The sequence below is a fragment of the Sprattus sprattus genome (assembly GCF_963457725.1).
Source record: "Sprattus sprattus genome assembly, chromosome: 12".
NCBI classification, from domain to species: Eukaryota; Metazoa; Chordata; class Actinopteri; order Clupeiformes; family Clupeidae; genus Sprattus; species Sprattus sprattus.
In genome coordinates this window covers 26,829,160-26,835,808 of record NC_137910.1, presented here as the reverse complement: position 1 = coordinate 26,835,808, position 6,649 = coordinate 26,829,160, and positions in this window count along the sequence as shown.

Below are 6,649 nucleotides of genomic sequence, written 5' to 3'. Positions count from 1 at the left end.
AATAATGCCCTGAAAAGACCATCTGATGAAAACAGTTGGTTTTCAGAGTAACGGTTGCAATGACATGGTGCATTCTTATCATCACTAACTAACTTGTTGCCAAGCAGTCATACATTTGGATAAGCTGATGCATGTATAGTTCTCAATTCAAAAAAGCTCTAGGTTTTGTGAATCAGCACATTATTTCAGGGTGACCTGGTTTTGGACGTTATCATTCTGTTTTTCTTTGCTAGGGGAAATTACCTAGAGACAAATTATCAAGACTACAGTTCTGCTTAGGTATATAAGGTGCAGTTTCCATAAATAGAGTAAGTGGTAATTTTAGAGAGTAACTTTTTCTAGAACAGTTCAAGAAGCAATGACTAACTCTGAGCTGAGATCTTTAGTTTTGGTCCTCTTTCTTTAAAATGAAGGCAAAGTGCTGTGAATGGTATATAGGTAATAGGGAAGAGCCAAACTTGGTCAAACTGAACCCAAAGCAGCCAAGTGCATATTATTTTTCTATTTCAGATGTACTTTAAGGTTGTCTTGTGCAGAAAATAAATGTGGTTCTTTTTAACATAAATGGACATGTTTGCCATTTTTCGCCTGTGTTTTTTTTTTATTTTCTTCTTCTTTTTTTTTTCTCTTTGTTTGTTTTTAAGCCTATAGCATGGAGATGGTGGTCATGATGTGTCTGCAGCCGAAGAGGTGATCTGGTTAATGAATTAAGATGACCTCCCTTTTTTATGTAAAGCTGGTTAGGACAGAAATTTTCACGCTTTGTAGTTGGCCTCAGTTTTTGTGCATCCTTTGAACAAAATGTACAACTTCTATTTTGCTGAGGGCATTACCCCTTCCTGCTGCTTGATAGACCACGAAAGATATATGTATGGGTGGGAAGCTTTCAAAGTCTTTAAAAAAGATAATCTGGAAGAAAGTGAGACATTTTAAAGAGGGTCTTCTGTCCCCTTGGTCAGCCCCTTATATTTGAGTCTCTGGGTTGTATTGCATGCATGGATAGATGAAGGAAGTTGTTTGGGATGTGGTGCGAGGCGGGACTCTGCTGTCCATCTGCGCTCCATCTGAGGAGAAGCATGATGTAGAGTTTAACATTTCAATTGATAAAAAAAACTTTCACTCAAATTTGCCATGTCTTTTTTTTTTTTTTTTTTTGCAGAAATTTTGTTAAAACAAATAAAGAATAGAACTAAGCGTTAGATGTCTCCTGTCGTCTTGAGGGGGCCCTCATTAGCAAGTGCAGACACAACAATGTCGCTGTGAAACAATGGCTTGTTTTTCTCCTCCTGTTCCCATGCAACACACAAGCAGTCTTGCACCAACAGTGATCCAGCCATGCGTTACGTGCATGGCAGCTTTTGTGTGAGCTTTAGTGCCTGTCTGGAAGGGGGCCGTGCTCCGTCTGCTTCAGTCCTTACCCTCCTGTTGGTGTGTAGGGGCTGGAGGCCATGTTGTGAAACCAGATTCTGCCCCACAGACCTGCACAGGTAACCCCACTCTCATGCCTCAAACAGAGGCCCTTTATGGCCGCAGCAACTCCCCCACCCTGCCCCATCAGAAGCCCGGGTGAAAAATTGCACAGTCTGGACAATCAGCCCATTTCAATACAGAGCAGGGAGTTGGCTGAGAGTTGGGTTACAGGGAAGAGATCAGCTATCAGGTTGCGTCCCCTTCCCCCCCCCCCCCCCCCCCCCCCTTGATCATATTCCTGCCTGTAACAAGGAGGCTTGAAGCTTCATGTCTTTTTTTTTTTTTAAATAAAGTGTAGGGGTTTGCAAAGGGGGTGATTTTTATACAGTTATAAAAGTATACAGTATATATTTCAGGGATAATATGGCTGTCTTATGTAATTACTTTGTGTTTTTAGGAGTTCTTTTGCAGTGATTTGCCCTGTGCTTTGGTGCACACTTAAAAGGTGCCATCTGATGTGGCCTTTCAGCTCTCCCTTTCTCTCCCTGCCGCTCTGCTTTGTCTGCAGCCCCATGGCTGTCAAGGAGGCTAATCTTAGCTCTTTGTCTCCTGGACAGACCGTTTACCCCTCATCTGTGTGTCAAATCCACCCGCCTGCCTGCCACAGACTCCTGTACTCTCCTCGCCTCCCTTCCCCACCCCCTCTTCTTCTTGCCTGTTGACCACAGCCATGGTTTCCATGAGAGCCTTGTGCTATGCGCTGCTCCTCGGCTCCTGGGCTAACTGCTCCTGCTCGCTGACTGAGCGTACTGGTCATTCTTGGGGATTGAATAGTGCCATGCTCATAATTACCATGACAAAGAGCCCTTCCTCCCCTGCTGAGGCCCTTTGGTGGCCGGACTTGTCAGCTTTTCTTAACCTGTCAGCTTTATCTGGTTGTCTGTGCGCTTTTTGCCATTGTAAGCATGACTTCTTTCTAATCCTTGTGGCATGGCAGACAATAGAGTTGTGTCCTTTTCACTGAAAAGTTGGTGCCAAAAGCAAAACGTGTGATCTTTAATGCTTTCAGCACATGTATGTGTTTTTATAGGCCATTGAGTGGTTATTATGGCACCATCTAAGAGAACACATCACAGCTAAGGTTTTTTTTTTAAATGGTATTAAAATACTAAACAAATACATGGTGGTAGGAAATATCCAGTGACAAACTACCTGATATGTTTCAGCTTTTTTCTAGTGGAGGGTCCTGAAATGGACGCTTTTCCCCCTGTCTCCAGCGAGTTGACACAGAAAGCACACTGCACCCACACTCAAACAAACATGCAAACCGCCCACTTACAGCACGTTTGATACTTTAGGTAATTGATACATGAGAGGGGCCATTGATGGCCAAGTCTGGTGCACCTTTTCTTATCAACACCATGGCCCCAGCAAGATGTGAAGAGCCCTGTTGTGCAGCCTCTGAATGAGCTCAGGGATTGCGGAACAGGCAAAGTGGTGTGGTTGTTGAGGAAATTATCCTCTTTCCTGGCCTGGATTCCAGGGGTATACTGAGTTACAGTGTGAGAAACATTTGACTCACCCCCGGGGCAAATCCCACTGGGTAAGCCGCACCCCACTCGAGTCCAGAGTGACCTGCAGATGGGCTTCTCATAGACGGGAGAGTTTTGACCCCTCAAGCAGAGATGCCTGGCCCATGCTTAGTCAGCAGAATCAGTAATAAAACAAGATGTTCTCCAAATAATATTTCAATCAATATCATGATTAATGCCATTGATTTTGAGTCTTGATTAAGTCTTTGTTTTTCATTGGTTCTTTGTTATGAGTGCCAGAAAAAAATGCTACATTGCTTACTGAAATGTCTCTCATTTCTGATTTGTGTGTTTTTTTAATGTTATGATTAAGTATCCCAAAAATTGTAGAAGTATTGTTTATTGAAGCGAGAGGGGGTACCCCTTAGATGGTTTGTTTATCATTCCAGTTTGACTATAATACATTATATGTACATAATACATGGCATTAGCATGTTGCTCGTTCTCGTACTTTTTTTTGTAGGTGTGAAGTGAACATTGCTAGTTAAATAACACTGTGGAGGATTATTCCTCCCTCCTGACTCTTTGCTTGGCCCATTTTTAGTTAAGCAATTGACACTCCCTTGTTCGGATTCAATAAACAGACTTTTCCTTCAGCTGAACAAGAATGTGCCCTTAAATCTCAGCGCTAACCCGGATGTGTCTCTCATTCTTCTGATTGAAGTGCAAAGAGCTATAACAGTCCAGGAAGTCCATGGGAGGTGTTTCCTGCATTCCTGTTTGGTCACCTCAGTAGAGGGTCATTGAGAATGAAGGGATTATATACATTTTTGTCTGTTCTCCTTAAGAACCTTGAATCCTACTCAGAGGATGCCGTGCTCTGTTCCGTTTGAAGCCCTGATTGTTAATTTCAGTGCACCCCACACAAGCATCGCCTTGTCAGTGAGGTGAGAGCTGACGACGGCCAGGTCTACCCTGATGCCGTACCAGGATCAGCGGGACCCTGAGTGGCAGGCTGCTTCCTGCTTCTAAACTTGTTCTTCATTAGTGAACTTCTTCAGGACTGGGTGCTGTTGTGTCATACACCAATGACAGGCCCCAGTGGGCACTGCTGATGAACTTCTAGAATAATATGTAGGGGTTCAGAAAGTGTTTTTACAAATTGTAGTTGAAGATAGAATGGATCTACCGTGTGTAGACTGACCACAGTGAGTGTAGGCATAGAGATGCAAGGGTACCTCACCCATTTTGGAATCTTCCCGCCCTTCAGAGTAGTCATATCCATCTCTCACATCCCTGTGAGAACAATCAACTCATGGGAATTGAAGGGATATTGTTCTTGTTGGACTTGTTCACGTAACTGTTTAGAGAAGCAGTAATTCCTTAAGGGGGTGAGAAGTACACCAGCTCCTTGAGAGTGTGCGCACCTGTATAATTGCACCCTAAAGACATTCAAGGCTGTAAACTTGAAAGATGCTGGAAGGCACAAAGGTGGTGTCACAGCCTTCACTTTATGTCCCAATGTTCACTCTTCTGACGCTATGGCTTCCATGAATAACTCCGCTTCGGTAGCTGATGATTATGTGTTGATTATTTAAAGGTGTTGTAAAGGCACTTTGCTGGTGTCTCTTCTCTGCTAGGACCTACAATAGGAAAATGTTTTTTAATATACAACATTCAACTTTTATAGGAGCTTAATACATTTTTTGAAGGGCACTGTTTTTATTGCATTTAAATAAAATAGGCTAAATGCAATCAAGTGGGAATAAATAATTGTATGATTTTGTGCAGTTCTGGTTGTTGTCACACTCAGCAAAAATCTGGCTTTTCCTGTGACTTTATCATTGATTTTTCCCTCTGTGCCCTAATGACACTTCAGCACATTTGAGATGCTTATTATATGTCAACAAACCCCATAAATCTGCACCAGGAGCCAGAGTGCCTCCTCTTTGATCTGCTTTACAACAGGGCAGAAGAGAAACGCACACTTCTAATGAAAGAGTAATGAGCAAAAAAAGTCAGAATTGGCACTAAAAGCCAGCTCTCAGAAACTGACTTTACAACCCAACATAAGGAGCCCTAATGAAAATTTCATTCGAAGTGGCTGAGGAGGAATGGAGTGTTTCAGCCCCATAGTGGGACCGGAAAAAGGAGACAATGCCATGTTACTTAGGACAACTAAATATTAGGATCTGTTATTAAGATGTTCAACTGGGTGCTCAACTGGAACACAAAAGCTACCTTTAGTTTTTACAACAACGAGACTGGTATGTGAAGTAAACATAAATGGAATATAAATCAAAGTCAAATAAACTCCAACTTTAATAATAATTTATGCTATTACTGCAATTACATGAAATGATCTTGGAAAAACAGATTGTTTATATTCTTTACCATGAATGTGAAACTTCATTAGCATAGCTTTCCCATATTGATGGAAAGTCTTGTAATAGCTGGGAGCTCAGTATAAACTGACTGAAGTGAAATGGAGCAATATTTAGACCACCTTCTGCATTCAAAACCTGGCAAGTTCTTTCAGTCAAAGGCCAAGTTGTTTTGGCTGCTGAAGCAGAAAGAAGTCTAATTGTGTGCAATTAGGAGAGGTTGTAAACGAACTTGGAAAACAATAGCTGAACACATTGAGGTGGTCTTTTCTGACTCCATTTAAGATTCTCCAGTGGGCATTACAGCTATGTATCTCCTCGTGGACATCATGGTCCAGCAGGTTGGACTCTTTTCCCATGCAGTGCACAATGGACATCATTTATGGGGAAAGGTGATGTGTTTGATGCAGAGGGGAAATATCCGGTTTCAAGGGAAGTACTATATGTTACAACAGGTCATGGCAATGAGACCAACCCCTCTACCGCACACACACACACACATTAATACAGACACACATTTTACCTTGGGGCTCCTGGTACGAACCTTTGTTGTTCTTTTGATTTTAAGGAAACAGATATATGAGGTGCCACTGTTCTTTCTCTCCCGGTTGTTAAATAGCAGAATGTGAGACACTAATGGATTTCTGGGTTGGTAGCCATGTGTAGAAGTTTAAGATCCCATGTGAAATACTTTTGTACATAGGACTTACATTGGGTTATATACTGCCTCAGTGAGTTGCCAGTTTGTGGTGAACTGTTGACTTGATGTGTGGAGTGAAATATTCCTCAGTTTAATGGCGTGTACCTGCCAAGCCTGTTGTAAATATCTTACCAAGCCAGTAACCCTTTAGTCACAGTTACAGAGTGTTTAAGGATCTTTAACATTGATCATGTTTCCACAGCTTATGCTAACCTGATTCAGACCCATTACTTTAACTATAACTACACATAACAAACAAAAATATGGCTGCAGTGATTTGCTGAATCAACTGTTATTTTGTCATCCCCATTCTCTGCTTGCGGAAGATACAGTATGTGTGCTAGAGTTTATTTGTTTGGTGTGTTTAAGGTCTAATGTATAGTAACTCACACTTGGACATTCATAACAATAAATGCAAGCTTAGATAGGGGAGAGTGGGGTAAGATGAGCCAGTGGAAGTTGACCCCCCCCCCCCTTTTTTGTATTTTATGTGACCTTTAGTTTTTTTAATTTAGTTTGCATTCTCCATTTTCATCTTGCTGTGGATGAAAGAACCATGTGGAAGAAGTGGTAAGCATATTCTTTCTTTTTTATTTGTTTTGCATACCAGGTATTATCTGAGT